A 19,283-nucleotide genomic window follows, 5' to 3' on the forward strand; every position below is an offset into this window, starting at 1 on the left:
GAACAAGGCTCACTGCAAATAACTGTGGAATGAATGAATGAAGGAACAAACTAAAAAACAAATTGAAGCCCAAGAATTTAGATTAAAACAGTACTGATGTGATGCTTTAAATTGACTTCATGGCCACCTGCAGTGTACTCCCAGTCCAAGCATGTTGCCTGGTACTGCGCAACTATTTTTGGAGAAATGAATTGAACAACAGATGGTCAAATAAGTAACTAAGTAAATAAATACAAATTTTTAAAAAATAAAAAGATTATACACATAGATCAAATAGGCTTTATCTCAGGGCACAGGGATGGTTCAAAATATGCAAATTGATTAATGTGATACACCCCACAAAGAAACTAAAAAATAACATAAATAGATGCAGAAAAAGCATTCTCAAGATACAGCATCCATTTATGATCAAAACACTTAAATAAATCGGTATATAAGGAAAGTATGTTAACATAATAAAGGCCATCTATGACAAACCCTCAACCAACATTATATTGAATGGTGAAAAACGAAAAACCTTCCCTCTAAGATCAGGAACAAGGCAAGGCTGTTCACTATCGCCACTCTTGTTCAATATAACATTGGAGGTCCTAGCAAGTGCGATCAGGCAAGAGAAAGATATAAAAGGCATCTAAATAGGAAAAGAAGTCAAACTGTCATTATTTGTGGATGCCATGATTCTCTATACAGAAAACCCTAAAGACTCCACAAGAACACTACTAGAAACAATAAGCAAATACAGTCAAGTCTCTGGATACAAAATCGACGTTCAAAAATCCATAGTGTTCCTATACTCTAATAAAGAAGTGTCACAGAAAGAAGGAGAAAAAATAATTCCTTTGGAATTTCAACAAAAAGAATAAAATACCTAGAAATAAATCTAATGAAACATGTGAAGGACCCATATAATGAAAACTATAAGACCCTATTAAAAGAAACCAAAGAAGATACAAAGAAATAGAAAGATATTCTATGTTCTTGGATTGGAAGAATCAGCATAGTTAAAATGACCTTATTACTAAAGCATTATACAGATTTAATACAATCGTCATTGAAATCCCATCAGCATTTTTTAAAGAAATGGAACAAAAAATCATCAAATTTGTATGGAAGCACAAAAGATCCCGAATTGCCAAAGCCTTCCTGAGAAAAAAGAACGAGGCTGGAGGCATCACTCTGCCCAACTTCAAATTATACTACAAAGCGACAGTAATCAAAACAGCATGGTATTGGCAGGAAAACAGACACATGGACCAGTGGAACAGAATCGAGAATTCAGAAGTAAACCAATATTTATATAGGCAAATAATTTTTGACAAAGGATCCAAAAACATACAGTGGAGAAAGGAAAGCCTCTTCAACAAATGGTGCTGGGAAAATTGGAAAGCCATCTGCAAAATCATTAAACTAGACTGCTGTCTATCACCACACACCAAAATTAACTCAAAATGGATTAAGGATCTAAATGCAAGACCTGAAATAATAAATTGCATAGAAGAAAACATAGGAACTAAACTCATGGACCTTGGACTTAAAGAAGATTTTATGAATTTGACCTCACAGGTAAGGGGAGTAAAAGCAAAAAAAAAAAAAAAAAAAAAAGAATGAGAGTATATCAAACTAAAAAGCTTCTTCACAGCAAAAGAAACTATCAACAAGGTAAAAAACAGCCATCCAAATGGAAAACTATATTTGCAAGCAACGCCTCCAATAAGTGCCTAATATCTGAAATATACAAAGAATTCATACAACTCAATAACAGCAAAAGAAATAGAAAAAGATCTAACTAAAAACTAGGCAGAGGATCTGAACAGACATTTTTCCCAAGAAGACATACAAATGGCCAAGAAACATATGAAAGGATGCTCAATACTGCTAGCTATTAGGGAAATATAAATCGAAACCACGATGAGATATCATCTCACGCCTGTTAGAATATCTATTATCAACATGACAAATAATAACAAGTGTTGGAGACAATGAGGAGAAAAAGGAATCCTTGTAAACTGCTGATGGGTCGGCAGATTGGTACAGCCACTATGGAAAACAGTATGGAGGTTCCTCAAAAAATTAAGAATTGATCTACCATATGATCCATCCAGCAATCCCTCTACTGGGTATTTACTCCAAATACTTGAAAACCCATATCTGAAAAGATATTTGCGCACCAATTTTCATAGCAGCATTATTCATGGTCAACAGGATGTGGAAGCAACTTGTACTGACATGTCCTACAATAGATGATTGGATAAAGAAGCTGTGGTACATATATACAATGTAATATTACTCAGCCGTAAGAGGAGATGAAATATTGCCATTTGCAATAACATGGATAGACATGGATAATCATGCTAAGCATAATAAGCAGACAGAAAAAGTTGAAAACCACATGATATCATTTATATGTAGAATATAAACCTAAAAGCAACAAACAAACATGACAAACAAACAGAGACTCATGGACATGGATAATATACTAGTGGTTACCAGAGGGTAGAAGGGAGGAGGAGGAGGGAAGTAAATAGGGTAAAAGAGGTCGAATATGTGGTGATAGAAAATAATCTAACTATGGACAGTGAACATACAATGTAAAATATGTATGACTTACTATTGAAAAAATATAAAATAAAATGTTCCTGTCATAAAAAATAAATAAATAAATAATAAGACTATAGGATTCTCTCCATCATTATCTCACCCTTTTTCTTCCTCTGTTGTTCTCCACAGTGCTTTGAACCATCCAATATACTTTATATTTCGATAACTTATTTTACTTATTTTATGTCTCTCTGTACCCTCCTTCTCTTCCCTCCCCCCAAATTTCACCAGAATGTGAATTCTTTGGGGACAGAGATTTTAATCTGTTGTTCACTAATGAATCTCCAGTGCCTGGTACAGAACTGAGTACACAGTAGGTGCTCAATTCATGTGTGTTGAATGAATGAATATAAACCAAAAAAATGTATGAAAGAATCAGACACCTCCACTTTCCCCTCCTTTAGACATTCAGAGCTCTTTTATCTTTCTTCTCTGTACCTTTAAAGCAATTCCTAATTTTATGAAATATTTTCTACTAATCAATAACACCTCATTAGGAATTTTAGTCCTTAAATTTCTGTTTCTATAACATTTTTCTCTTAAATGTCCAATATTTCCTATACATTTCAAGAATGTGTGCCATCTTAAATAGATATCAGACAACAGAGAAATGATGGTGCCTCTTTTCTGTGCTCCTGATTTTACAGTCTTACCTCGGCCCTCTTCGAATCATCTCTTCTGCCTGTCCCCTGTGCACTTGCTAACATTGTAACCTGATAACTGAAAGAGAAATGGGGTGAGTGCATCATATTTAAACTCAGTTATGTAGGCACAGCTTTTGCCCTCTCTAGATAAGACTGGCCAGGCTTACAGCTAGCTATTATCCACTTGAATGATTTAGTCTTCTCTTTCAGCCACATAAAAATGCCACCTGCTACTCATTTGATTGAAGATAGAATGATGTGAGCATCAAGAAGACAGAAAAATAACACAGCATTTGTCATTCATGTGTTTGTTTTAGTTCTAATTTTACTTCTCTCTTTACATTTCTTTCAGAACAGACTATGTTTGCCCCACTATTAAGCTCATTATATTACTGTATTTCTATTTTCATTCTAGACTATTTATTCTCAAAATATATTTATCTATTCAATTGGCTCTTCTATGAAAAAATTATTGATAGCTAAGTCCACATTAAAGGTTTTCAGTGAGATACAGCATATTCTTCCAACAGTCTAAAGAAAAGATTTATAATGTCATTGTGAATATCATTCAGATACCTGGACCATTAAGTTGCAATTGATGCTTAACTAATGTGCTTTCTCTTGAAGGGCCTATCTTTCTATAGCAATGGACAGCAACATGCTAAGGAGATGAACACATGATGGGTGAGAATTCAGCCTGAGATTGCCATATAGAAGAAAAGCTAACCAGAGTTCAAAGAAAATTTCATATTCATATACAATCATATCTGAGGCAGCAGACTTTCTAATCTAATTGGATTAAAAATTATTACCTATCTAAACTAAATCTCATATTTTTACTGCTATTTTTAACTAAATTAAAGTAACAGAAAAGAAAATAGTGTTTAGATTGGTAAAAATATAAATCAGTTACCTAGCAGTAAAAAAGGTCATCACATACTCTATTTTTTAGATGATGTAAAAAAAAAAAAAAAGGAAAAACCCTTTGCCATTCTGATTCATTTTTAATATACCTCTGTCCTCAGTTTTCAGAGATAACACTGATGATAGTCCAGCTATAATCATTCTCTTAAACAGGAGATTTAAATTTCCACAAAATGCTTGTTGACATTCCTACATTGATGCTTAAACAATATCACACATGCAGCACCTGAAAACTCAACTGCTTCTCTGCCCCAGCCTACTTATTCCTCTTTCTTTTGGGGAAACAGTGACATAATGATTAACAACTAGGATGTGGGTATGAGGCTACAGGAGTTTGAGTCTCAGCTCTGACACTAACCAGCCCCTTTACTCTGGGCAAGTTCTTTAACCTCCTGGTTTGCAGTTTTTTCTTCTCAGAAATGAGAATAAGGGCATATATGCCTGTGAGATATGTTGTAGGGTTTAAACACTGAGATCATAGAAAGCTTTCTATGGTTATTAGCTGTTTTGTTATTATTTGCTATTATTTCTTTATTTCCTACTATGATTAAGAGCAATGATCCTTTTTTCAAGTTAGCCAAGCTAAAAATTAGAAGGCCATGTTTAATATCTCTACTTCTAAAATAATTTAGTTACCAAGACTATTTCTACCACAGTAAGAGTTTTCCTACCTGCACTTCTCCTTTTCAATTTCTCTATTGTTATAGTAGTTTCTATCTAAATTATATTTCTCTGTATTCTTAAATTAGACTCAACTCTTCTACCTCTTTCCAATCTATCTGTCATACTACCTTCTGACATATTTTGCTAAACAGCTAATTAAGATCACAGCTCCTTCATGCTCTAAAACCTTCAATATTTGCAATTACCTACAGAAAAATCTCTAAACTTTTAAAACTGCTATTCTATGTTTACTATAATCTGATTGTAAGCTACCTTCAGAGCTTTATGTTCTGGTACAAACTCCACCATCTTCATACCTGGCTTTTGACAAACGTTTCCATACATTTGTATCCTTCTTCATACAGTTCCCTCAACCTTCACTACTTCTCTACCTACCAAAATCCTATTCATTCTTTAAACCATATTTCAAATTTCCTTTGGGAAAAACTTTCTGATCTAGATTAATAGATTATTTCTTGTCTTTCTCCATGGTTTGCCATTATTAAAACAGCTACTCCATTTTGCTTTATATGCGTTATTAATTTATATGGCTATCTCCATATTCAATCATAAACTACTTGACATCAGAAATTGTATCCTTTTCAAGTTTTTACCTTTAGTACCTTTCACACTGCCTATTATGAAGATACTCAACAAATGTTTGTTAGATAGAATAACTAAATTTAATTCCGGAAATGTTTATTAATGACATTAATTTGTTAAACAGTCTGCCAAAAAATAGAAATAAGCCATGGAACAAGACTGAGTTCTTGTTCATAAAGAGTTTATAGTAAAGTAACCTCAAGTTTGTGAGGTCTATGAAAAGTAATCAGATCTGTATCATTCTCAGTTTCTGAGGTTATTCCATGAGGACATGCCTGACAGTAAAAAAGGCCAAAGCAACCCATGAGGAGGAAAAAGAGTTCATATCTGATCTAGCATAGAAAAAAAAAAATCCAGTCATATTAATGATAGTATTGTGGACTGAATGTTTAGTTCCAGTAGATTAACAACTCATAAGAAAATAGAAAACTATAATAATATATTGTAATAAAAATTATGTGAATGTGGTCTCTTCTTCTCTCGAAATATCTTAAAGTGCTGTACTCACCCTTCTTGTGATGGTGTGAGATGATACAATGCCTACACGATGACATGAAGTGAAGTACTCAGAATGGCATCCAATTTACAACTAATAAATTTTTTTTCTGGAATTTTTAATTTAATATTTTTGGACCATGGTTGCCCATGAGTGAAATAGCAGAAAGTGAAATATGGCTAAGAGGGAATTACTGTACAGAAAAAAACTGGCCATCTGCAGCCCAGGAAGAGGACCTCACCAAGAATGGAATCCACTGGGACCTAGATCTTGGAATTCCCAGCCTTCAGAACTATGAAAAATACATGTCTGTCATTTAAGCCACCCAGTCTTAGATAGATAGGCTTATTTATTTTTCAGGTTCTGCACCTGAAAACTGAGAATTCTCCTTCAGTCTTCAATTGATCTAAATCCAAATTCTAGGAATAATTAGAGCATTTGCGGAGAATCTCAATCAGAACAGTTTCCAGAGTTGTACAAATCTAGATTTCAAGAACAGATTAACCTAAGGATTTAGTGTGTTCTTATAGCACCTGATCCATAACATTATATTTTTCATTTAGTCATTTCAAAAATATTGGAAAATACACCAAACATAACTTACCCATTTTAATCTTTGTTTTTTATTTGTTTAAAATAAATTTCTCTCCATTCACTACCTCTACTCAGAAGTAAATTTATAAGAGCTCAGTTTTCCCTAAGTTTATATTTTAAAAGCAATTATTTAATATGTGTATCTTCTTCCATAAGCCTAAGAATTTGTAGTTTAACATCTTTATGCACAGTACCTACCATGGTGCCTCATAGGTATGTTGTGTTTAATAATAATCACTTCATGTCTTCAGTGTCTACTAAGTGTTTGAAACTATACTATTTTAAACATACGATTTTAATCTCACAAAAATACTAAAAGATGCCACTGTAATTTCTATATTTTACAACAGATAATCAAAGTTTAGAGAAGTTAAGGGACTTGTTTTACTATTCACGAGTAAATTTAAACAGTAAATCTAACTTAAGAAACCTTATGTCAAAGCACTATATTTTTTTTATCAATTGTTCTTTTAAGAGAATGTGTGTATAAATCCTACACAAAGATGGTTTGAGGACATAAAATTCTATTAAGTCATTTTGCCCTATGTGTCTACTTTAAATCTTTTAAACTTATAGAGAAAAATTAGTTTTGAAAACTCAATGAAACCAAAAGAATGCTAATTCTTAATCATCTCTACTGGAAATAAGCTATGGGAAAAATTATACAGCACCCAAGTCATTTGTTTTTGCCTTTGAAGTTAATCTTATGAATTTGTATAGAATGTTTATCTTCTTAATTGTGTGTTACTTAGGCTAATAATGAAATGAATCTATGCCCTGTAATAACATTCTTTTGAGCTCCTCATGATAGAAAAACAGAAGAATAATTCAGCCCCTACTTGTATTCTAAAATTAAATATTTTCAGCATATATTCTTTAACATGTTATATCCACTTGGGGGTAACTGAACAATTTAAAACCAAGCCTCCAAAAGTGAATAGGATATGCTTTGGTTCTATATATGAATTGATTAAATTCCTCTCTCCTCTGAAACTAGGCAGCACATTACCTTTCCTGGATATTGGCATTTAATTATTCCTGATCTCAACTCTGCTAATTACTAGCAAATGCTCTTGACATACTAATATCAACTTAGCTTCTCTGTAAAACATGAGAATGAAGGTATTTAGATGAGTTTAGCTTTTACCTTGACACTAGTATTAATTTTTTTTTCTGATTTTCCATAGAACCCCAGCTATTCAGAATACAATAGAAAAGGTCACAAGAATAGAGAACCTCTAAGGTCTATTACTAATGCCAGCAATTCTAAACTCAATGATACATTATATTAAACAAATATTTTATTTTGATGTGTGTATATCTTAGTTCTTCAATTACTCTGACGTTTCCCTTGAGGTCAGAGATAGTATTTTACATAGTATACTGAATCCATGTTAAATGTTCAATGAACGTTTGCTGAAACAATGAATTAACAGACACGATTCCACAACTGCCAGATTCAACATAGAAACACAGGCCTATGTATCTCAGGGGTATCAGGTTCACTACTGTGGGGGCAGGGAAGGTCAATAAACAATGCCTCCCAATCCTCTGAACTCTATTAGCTCCTCCTGAGAAAGTTACTGCCTCATTAAATACAGTATTTGTGCATGATTTTCCTTCTGTAGCTATCAAAAAGGTATTTTTTCATGACTCTAGTTGTAGTCAGTATGATGTTTCTCTAGTTACTATACTTCTTAAGCTACATGCACTCATATGTGTGGCAGGTTTGCTCTACCAACACCCACCTCCATGGCCCATGGGACACTAGTGCTTATTCCACATTGCAGTTTGATGTCTATTTGGCTCTGAACATAGTTGAAAACAGAGGGTGCTGTCAAAAGCAAGGACAGGAATTTGGGAGGAAAAGCTCCTTCTTTAGAATATTAGGTAGGATATGAGAAAGTGAAATGGGGAGAGATGGTTCTGAGAGAGAAAGAATTTGCTTGAGGAAGATTAATTAAAAAAGAGAAAATTGCTATTTGAGGGAACACTATACTATTTTATCAAGTTGATCATATTTTTAATTTTTATTAAGTATATAATACATAATTTTGTTTTGGTTTGTGTAGTGTGTGTGTATTTTAATGAGTCATCTTGCCTGCATTTTATTTTCTTAAATTAGAACAGTTTGCACCTTTTCTGGAGCACAACTATTGGCCAGTATATCATGAAGGGGGGAAAAAAGCCATTTATATAAGACTATCTAAGCCTAAGTAATTTTTCTGTTATTAGCTCCATTCCTTCCCTTTTGCTTTTCAGAAAGTCATACATACCTCTGCTATGAAGATTATTCCTTTACAAAAAGATATAGGAGTGAATTGGTCTACTTAGGGTACAAAAATTCATTGACCCATTCACATTTCATTGTGTGTGTATGTGTATGTGTGTATGTTTCATCTGCTTATAGCTAGTTACTTCCACACTTGGATCTTCAAAAGGTAATAACAAAGTGATTTTTACCCTACAAGTGAATTCACCGAAAGATTTTTTCAGTATATTTCAAATACTAAATTTATACCAATTTACTTTAACCTATTACTTTTCAGGAGCACATAAAAGTATATATAAAGTATGCTTTACAGTATATTTAGGTTAACAACACAATATATGAATCTCCAAGAAGTAATGAGATAAAGAGAAAAAATAGAATATGTAATATTTTCTTTGGCTCTATATGATTCATTTGAGACCTTGGTAATGTCATCAATGTTTATATTCTTGCTGAAAACTATAGGTCATTCATCATTCATTTATTCAGCCATTTCCTTAAAAAAAATTGAGTTCTTACTATAACCTAGTTAATTTTTAAGTATCTTACAGTCCAAGTAAGAGACACTGGCAATAAACAGAATTGCTTTCATAATCAATAACAGAAAACAAACAAAACACATTTACACAATAACAGAAAAAGTATTACTGGGCATTACTAGGCAACAGCAGTGTGGCCTTTTAATGCGACAGTAGTTTGAGCGTTGCTCTATTCATTTGTAATCTTTGGTAAGTGTGTTATTACCTCTAGACCTTGTTTTTTTTTATCTTTACATTTGAAATTATATATTTACCTCAGACCATTATTAGAGGGCTAATTAAGCTAATGTATGTAAATTATTTAACATATTGCCTGGAATAGAGCAGGCTCTCAATAATCATTATCTCTTTGTTGTGTAATTATTATTACTATTTTATCATTATTATGACTATTATTATTTGCCTTGTCTTGAATAACTTATTTTTTTTCCTATTTCTTTGACAGCTATGAACCAGCCTTCTTAAACTTAGTCATTAGTCTTCCCAATGCAGTAGTCAGCATTTCATCTAGGTAATTCTTCATGCTATAAATGGAGCCATTTATCAAAACTTACCAAATTTCTTCCTCATGTACAAGAAGAAGCCATCCTGGATAGTCTCTGTCCACTGAAATGTGCACTCAGGCAGTGACATGGAAATCACTACAGCAGGAGCTAATGATCTGGTTCCATTAACAATTGCTCATTTGGGTGCTAAGTGACCTGAGACGAAGAGAAAATGCAATTTTGCCTGCCAATACAGTAAAAAATGGTTGCCATTATGGTTCTATAGAGATTATAATCAATGATACTTTTTATTGGCTCAATTGAACTACATTATAGCCAATTAAATCCTTGTTTTGATGACATGAAGTAAAATGAAAGAGTCTAGTATTTTCCATGGCTTGCACAAAATTAGCTTGCATACAACAGCTTTACCCTAATGCCTTTTTAATGGCAGGAACTCACCTTGTTCACCTGACAAATTAATCTGTTCCTTAACCAAACAATTTTGATCTCTACACTAAAAAGTTTGCACATCTTCAAAGAAGAAAATGGTTTTCCTTCTGTCAATTTTTAAATAAAGTATTTTGTTGTTTCTTTAATTACATGGTAAAATTTTATGTGAAAATTGGCAACTTTATCTGAGATTTTATTTCTAACTGTACAATGGACACCCTTTTATTATCCAGAAATATATATTAAACATCTATGCAATATTTTGATCTATTCATGCCAAAGTATGAATTTCTTTATAAGAATCATTATAGAACACGCATGTGAGCATATAGGATAAAACTTTTAAGTTTCCCAAATATTTGGGCTTTGTCTGAGATTCACCATGTTTCCAAATCAAATCATAATTTTGTTTCTAAAAAGATATATGTATAACCTGGAATTATATAAACCTAGTTAATTTGGTATGACCCATGATGGTGATGTTTTCTAAACTTCTTAATTCTCAGAAAGCTTTCATAACATAAAAAAAAGGGCATATGTCACTAAATTATTCAGCTTGATTTCTAACCCCAAACTTACAAAGAAGAGAAATTAAGAGAGAATTCTGTTTCTTCTATGTTCTTTTCAATTTTTAATTGATTTTTGTTTCAAGCATTATTGAGCACTTAGTTTTATCTGTGATAAAAGCTAGATATGCAAAGATGAACATAACAGAATAATTTTCTTTCAAATGTTTATAGTTTTGTCTTTCTATATACTGATAAACTAATTTTTCCTTTAATTGGCTGGATATCACTGAAAAGGAGTGAGGAAGTGTTATCTGTCAGGAGGAGAATGTAGACGACTAGATAGTTGTAAAAATTATGTTATTAACATGAACACTTCTGGCTATTTTTTCAGCAAAATTTGTCTGCTTTAAAGAAATGAAGCCAAACCCCTTTATCAAAAGACCTGCTAGGACATCGATGATCAGGATCCTATGTAATTACAGACAAAGGAAACTGTCTGTTCTAGAGAAGAAACTGAGAAATGATTGAGGTAAGAATAAAAAATAAAAACTTTTGTCTCTTAAGGAGATTTGTAGTTTAAACATCGTTCATTACTTCTTTTAAGTTGTAGGCACCAGGAAGAACCCATGATATTTTCTTTTTTTATTACAAGTTGGTTCATTTGATTATTTAATTTAAATAAACACAAAAGTGGTATCTTGTTTAAAATAAAATCTGGAAAAAAGCCGCTGGTGAAAGAGGTGCCAACATTAATATCATACATTCATAATACAAGTGGAAAAGATCTTTCATTGTTCCCTTCTAATGACCCAGATCAGAAAGTCAAGGTCTTTATCAAGTAGAACACTGAACAATTATTCCTGTGTGTCTAGGATGTCATTTCACCTCTTTGACTCTACCTCCTTCCTCACTGGTAGCTTTCTTTTAAAATCTGAATACTAAGATATCCGGAAACAATTGGATAGAAATTGTAGAGTCCTGGAAGATACAAAAAAATACTCACATAGTGATTATTACAGCATTTTATTTAAGTTATCTTAAAATAGAAAAAACGCTAGATGAAAGTCCACTAGAAAGCTTCTCATGACTCCAAGCCTTGTTTATTAAACAGCTGTCCATTTATAGACAAAGTTAGGAGACTTAACACAAACCCAGGAAGATACTAAGAGAGGTTTAGGGGAAAGTCACATGGATCTTTCCACATTTTAAGTTAAATAAATAGAAAGTTGAAATAAAATAAAATGTTAACTTAAAAAAATCTCCACAGAAGAATAGTTAGGATATAATATCCTGAGTTTTTCTCTGAATCTTCTAATAGATTTTAAATGTCATGCCAAGTTATACTGAAGCCTGAAGGAAAATTGTTTGTTATTATATAAATGTTTTAATCTATTTTAATTGATAAGTTTGTTCTAGATAATTAAGGTGGTTATTAAAAATGTTGAAACTTTAAAAATAGGTATATTAAAATTCATATTATTTTATGTTTAAATATTTTATTCATACCAAAACAGAATTTTAAAAATAATTTTACTGTCTTGGTTTTAATAAAAAGAAACTCTTCAATATTTTTTAAATCTACTTTTTTTCTTACCTCATTTTCAGTTGAGAGAATTGCCACGTTCGATAATTTATTGTGGTTAAATAGTGATAATAATTCATTTTAATTAATTTTATTATTTAATATCACTGTATATCTAAACTTGTGGAATATGCTAAACTGATATTTAGAGAAAAATGTATAGCCTAAATGTTTATGTTTCGAAAGTAAAAAGGCTAACAAATATTGAGACAACTATCTTTCTTAAGATATGAGAAAAAGAACAACAGAACAAATTCAGGCAAAGAAAGAGATAACAAAGAGCAGTAATTAATGAATTAGAAAATAACATAATAGCAAGGATCAAAAAAGTCAAATGTTATTTCGAAACACTAATAGAATTTTAAAGAAAAAACCTCTATTGAGGTAAACAAACAAAAGAGAGGTTTCCCACACACACACAAAACAATAATAATAAAAGTGGACAAATAAATTCAGCACATTTTTCAAGAATATTAAAATAGCTAAAAATATTTTTAAATTGAAAGGTAGATTTATTAAACATAATAAACATCTTTATGCTAATGAATTACAAAACTCAAAATCTATATATCCCCCCTAAAATTTAACTTGCCAAAATTGAGTTAAGACATATACTTTTTATAAATCATACTTTATATTTTAAAGAAATTGAGCTGAAGCTGAAGCCAATCTTTCCCCGCAAAATACTGGAACCAAGGAATTATACTCCAAAGAGAAGTGATTTCCTATAACCACCAGAAGACATGAACAAGAAGGTTCATTGCACTTTTATTCACAACAAACTCTATAAGCAATTTCAGTGCTCATAAACACTAAAATGAGTAGATAGATAAGAGGTTAAGTATTTTAGCCAGGGGACGCATGAGAACTATGAAAATATATTTCGCCTTCAAGGCTGTGAAATAATATTTCATGACTAGAATAGGTGTTAGGGAGAGAGTAGAAAGTAAAGTAGCCTAGCTAGAGAGTTGGGAAAAACACAAATGTGGGAGAATCATAAATACCATATTAAGGAATTTGGACTTTTAACCAAGAAAGGCATTGACAAGTTTAAACAAGGAAGAAATATTATCAGATTGATGTGTAGTTTAGAAGGAGGTTATGGGTGCAGAGAATAAAATTAATTGAAACAGAAGGTGTAATTGTGGTTGCAAGACTATTCACATAATTGGCTCCTTTATAGCATCATAAACCTACTTAAATTTAACTTTATAGCGAGGCTTTTCTTAATTTTTCTAAAATAGTTACCACTCTCTTACACAATAGGACTCAATATCTTTCTTATACCCCTGATTTAAATATATATATGTATGTGTATATATATATATTTATTGAAGTTATATTATTTGTCTGTTTTCTACTTTCTTTGCTAAGCTACAAAAACTAAACCTTTATTGGCCTTTTTTTTCTAGTTGAATCACCAACATCAAGAATAGTGTTAATACATAGTAAATATTTAATAAATATTATGTTAGTTAATAAATGAATTCCAAAAGTACAGCATTATATTCTAGGTATAGTTAAGCTTTTACAAATAAGACTTTTGTGACATTCTTCCATCTACTGTATAACTGCTTGCACAGTTCATTTATACTTTTAATAAATGACAACAATAATACAGGCAATATACATATATACAACATGTTATATATTACCTCATAATATATATTAATAATATGTTATACAAGAAGGTTCATTGCACTTTTATTCACAACAAACTAAAGCAATTTGAGTGCTCATGAACATGTTATATATTACCTCATAATGTATATTAATATTTCTATATTAATTTTATGCCTAATAATATATATTAAAATAGGCAAGTGGCTGGACAGAAGTAAAAAGAAATTTTAACTATCTGAAAACAAGCTTATTTATACAATAATACCTCAATTTCTTTGCTGACAATATCATTTCCAGAAACTAGGAGAAATGATCAAGGAATTTTGATGCCTTCTAATCCTCATCTAATCAAGGAAGAACTGTCAAAATTGAAGTCATTTCAAAGTTGACGAGGATATTGAACAAAATGATCACTTCATTTTAGAAACTGTGATAAGGAGTAAAAGGTTAGATAAAGGCATATATGTCCCCCAGTATTTTGGATTGAAGATTCTTATAAATTCATATGAAAAAGATATGTGATTTTTTAGCATGAGCTTTTGAGGAGAAGATGGGTTGCATTAGAAACCTCATAAGAGCATCCTTGACTGTGTGATTAATAATTATTGCAAATTGTATCAAGGAGCAGTTGAGGAATATGAATAAAGCACCATGTTTTCTTCATTCAATAAATATTTTAGAGACTACTATATGATAGAAACTATGTCATATGGAATGCCTTTCTATATAGAGCTTATAATCTAATGGGGAATACAGAAAAGGACACAGAAAATAAAAACATTATGTTACAGGTGTTATGTGGGGAAAGTGGGTGGTAACAGGGCATGTATGAGACCACCTAACCTGGACTTGAAGAGAAGATACCTTTAGTAAATGAAGTTTATATGAGGGCTTGAGGAACAAGTAGGAGTTAGTTAGACAAAAGCTGGGAAGAGTTCTAGGAGGTGGTAACGACATAAGTTTATACTCAGAAAATGTTTTCGAATGACCTTTCTAGAACTCAGATTGTTTTTAAAAATCATGTATATGTAATGGATTGAAGGACGTAAAGTTTGGTATAAACACAAGTTTTACAATAGAATAAAAAGTAAAATTAATGGATTGATTAAAAAAAAAAATTCTGAGTGATCAGTGGGGAATTGTTTGTAGTTAGAGTGAAAGACCAAAGAATGGAGGAAGTTGATGATGGGGATAGGTTATTGAATACCGACAAGCAACACAGAGAAGGCTAAACTTTTGTTTCTATCTCAAAGAGAAAAGTCCTCAAAATGGAAAGGAAAGAATAAGCTGCCTTTGGCCAGGGAAAAAGAAACACAAGATCAGTAAAAACACATTAAGGAGACTTACAGATTTATTAAATGCATTCAAGTCTCCTGCCCCATTCTATATTCTTGTCAGTGCCGCTAAGATTCAACAGAGCAAGAGTTACAGCATGTGTGACTGCTCATTAAAAAATAACCTTCGGCTAGAAAGACAATCTATTCAGCAAAATTAATCAGACTGCCCTTGACAATGATCACATATTTCTGTCTTTTGGTACATTAACTAGGATTCCTTGCAGAGATATGGGGGTCAGGGAGATGTTGGTGGGTAGGGGGAGAGAGATTTACATAATTTGGACATGGTACATATCTTTCTTTGAGAAGCAGACGTTTTTTATTTTATTTTTTACACTAATTAAAAGTTAGCAATTTTATAGTTTAGCAAAACAAATAGATCTGTGACATTATTTCCTATTTATGTAGTCAATTTTATGTATTTTTAAAAATTTTTCAGGTAGGAGTAAAACATAATGGTTATGTGTGCAATCTCTGGAACCAGAATGTTTGAGTTCAAAATCTAACTCCTCTACCTTTTGTGTGACCTTGGACAAGTCACTTAACATTCAGTGAATCAGTTTCCACAACTGGAAAAATAGATTTGATGATGATAATTGTCAAGAACTATAAAGAGTCTGAAGTTTTACCACATTTGTCTGATAACAAGTTAAAGTATGACATTTTTATAAGTGCTGGCAGAAGACATGAGACTCTTGAATCAGAGACAAAGGACTCTATTACTCATGAAACAGCAAGCAGTATAAAATTCAAGTTTCCATAGGTTTCTCTTGATCCTCAAATAACTTTAGGGGCAATGTAGCAATGAGTCCAGGTAAATGCTATGTACATAGAAGTCTGTGTCACAACTGGGGAAATTTAGACTTAGAAAAGTTCTTAATCTTATAAGAGTTGCTAGCAAATCTAACCAAGCTTTGTTCAAATGTAGGCATTATCTTTTTTTATTCTGGATAGCAAACAAATCCTCCTTCTCCCTGTGAAGAAGACATTTTGTTTATTTCCCAAGGCTGTCTTCTATACTAACATGCATGAAAAGATAGTCTGGAACAAAAGCTATCACCTGACATAAAGAAATATGAGAGAACCAAACAGAACTATCTCTCAACAATAATAACATACCTATCTTATAGATTTACTAAAAAATTAAATGAGTTAATGGTTGTAATCATCTACCACAGTGCCTGACATAGATATCTGTAAGTAACACTACTATTGCAATAACCCAGGCTTGTCTGAATATTACTTGGAGACATTGAGAAAGTCAAAGTGCTCTTAAATATTCTCTAAATTGTATATGCCATCAGATTTCTGATATACAATATTCTCCCTGGAACATGACTTCTTTTATTTCTTCTGCTGAGATCATCATCCTTAAGAGAATCTCTGAAACTGGCCTTGAATACACAACTGTAACCTTAATAATATAATGAAAAAATATGTATTATTTTAGGCCAGATCTTGTTTTAAGAATTTAACATATATTAAAACATTTCATTCTCAAAAAACCCTTTGAGATACTGTTATTTTTCTCGTTTTCCAGGTGATGAAACTAGATAAATGACATCCCTCTTGGTCATACCACTGTTGATGTTAACCATGGTGTTTTTAGGTTTATCTTTTTTCTTTTTTTTTTTTTTCCCTCCCTTCCTATACACTACTCTTTGCAAGACAGTTACAATGCACAGCCCAGGCCTAATGAATGTGAAGTTATGCTTCACCTTCTTAAAGGTGAGTGATCCACGTAAATTATTTGGATTTCTTTGCATGGAAGACTTGTCTATTCTCCTCTATTTATTTGTTTATCTCAATCATTTATATCAGTGCGGTTCTACAGTTATTCTATACTTTGTTTTATAACCCAATACTACTATATTTCATTGTTCACATCATTCCACTTTCAGTCTTTGAGAGCTCTGACTGGTTCCCATATAAGTGATATTTTGACAGATCCTCATCACTGTGGTTTTCATAAAGTGCTTTCTTACTTTATATTACAAGACGCTCTAGTCTCTTCGTGCACATTTACTCTCCAATCATACAATCAACCATTTCTCCAAGAAGCCCTTGTTTCTTTTACTAGAGAATGCTATTAGAAAACATGATTTGGGTATTAGGTGTGCTTGTTGCTACTAGAATATCATTGTATATAGAATCTTAGCTAATAGAGCAGGGAGGCATTGACTGTATTAACACAAGTATGTCTATTTCTAAATATTTCGGCATATGACCACCTGTATACAGTAAGCTAAACATGAGTTAATACTGCTATCTCCAGTGTTGATCAGTTCTCACATGGTCATTCTAGTCTCCTCTTGCTAGTCTACCACCTCTTACTCTGTCAGTAAGAAATCTGGCTTCTCTTATCTACCATCAATTCACTTAAAAGTTCAACTCCTATGTACATATATGTATAATGGTTTCAGAAGCATTAGAAGCATAATCTATAAGAAACAATCGTATCAACTAGAGGACAGTATTTATGTATACTCCCTTTTGCTCTTAGTTTTACAGATATCTGGCTGCTAGCAAGCTGCTGCTGCTGCTGCTATGTATTTCAAAGTTACTTAGGTCAGTATTCTTCCACCCTCTTTGGTAAGTTTGTTTCATATATTTGTAATACATTTCTTTTTTTTTTATGGTGACATTGGTTAATGAAGTCCAGTAAACTTCAGTTGTACATTTTAACAGTAAGGCATATACATATTTACATTGTGTGTTCACCTCCCATAGTTAGATTTCTTTCTGTCACCACATATTTGACACCCTTTACCCTGTCTACCTCATTTGTTGCTTTTAGGTTTATATACCACATATAAGTGGTAACATGTGATTTTCAACTTTTCTGTCTGACACATTTCACTTAGAATGAGACATAATTTTTTAAACCAGTCGGTTAAGTGACTAAGATTGCTGGATGATATGGTAATATTATATTCCACATCCTCACCAGCAGTTGGTATTGCCAATGTTTGGATATTAGCCATTCTAATAGATGTGTAAAGGTATATCACTGTTATTTGCAATTATCTAATAATAAATTATATTTAATATTTTCTCATGTGCTTATTTACCATCCAAATATCTTCTTCAGTGAGGTATCTGTTTTTGCACATTTTTAGAATTTGAATTGAGTTTTTTAAAATTCTTTGTATATTTGGGATATAATTCATTAAATATGTGTTCTCCAACTATTTTTCCCAGTTGTAGGTGTCTTTTCATTCTCTAACAGTCTTTGGCAGAACAAATTTATTTATTTATTTATTTATTTATTTATTTATTTATTTATTTATTTATTTATTCATTCATTCATTCATTCATTCATTTATTTATTTATTGCAATTTATCAACTATTTTCCATGGATCATAATATGGGTGTTTGATCTTAAAACTAATCACCAAATACTAGATTGTCTTCTGTTTTCTCCTAGAATTTTTATAATTTTCCACTTTACATTTAGATCAATGCTCTATGTTGACTTAATTTTCATATAAAATGCAAGGTCTCTTTCTAGGCCCATTTGTTTTGTTTTCCATTTGGATGTCTAGATGTTCCAGCATCATTTCTTGAAAATATCTTTTCTCCATTGAATTGCCTTTTTTTCTTCGTATCAGATCAGTCGGCCTATTTCTGGGCTCTCTATTTTGTTCAATGCTGTCCTATAAAATGAGTTAGGAAATGTTCCCTTCTCTTGTCTCTTCTCTAACCAATATCATATTTTTTTATTACTGTAGCCATATGGTAATTTTTGGAATTGGATAGTGTGTCTCCACCTTTGTACTTTAGTATTGTGTTGACTATTCTAGTCTTGCCTTTCTGTATAAACATTAGAACCAGTTTGTCAATAATTACAAAATTGCGTGCTTAGATTTTGACTGAGATTATATTGAATATATAGAATAGTTGGGAAAATTTGACATTTTAACACTATTTTGTCTTCCATGAACATGGTATATTGCTCCA

The sequence above is a fragment of the Pteropus medius genome, unplaced genomic scaffold (genome assembly GCF_902729225.1).
Source record: "Pteropus medius unplaced genomic scaffold, Ma_sr-lr_union100, whole genome shotgun sequence".
In the NCBI taxonomy this organism is placed as follows: Eukaryota; Metazoa; Chordata; class Mammalia; order Chiroptera; family Pteropodidae; genus Pteropus; species Pteropus medius.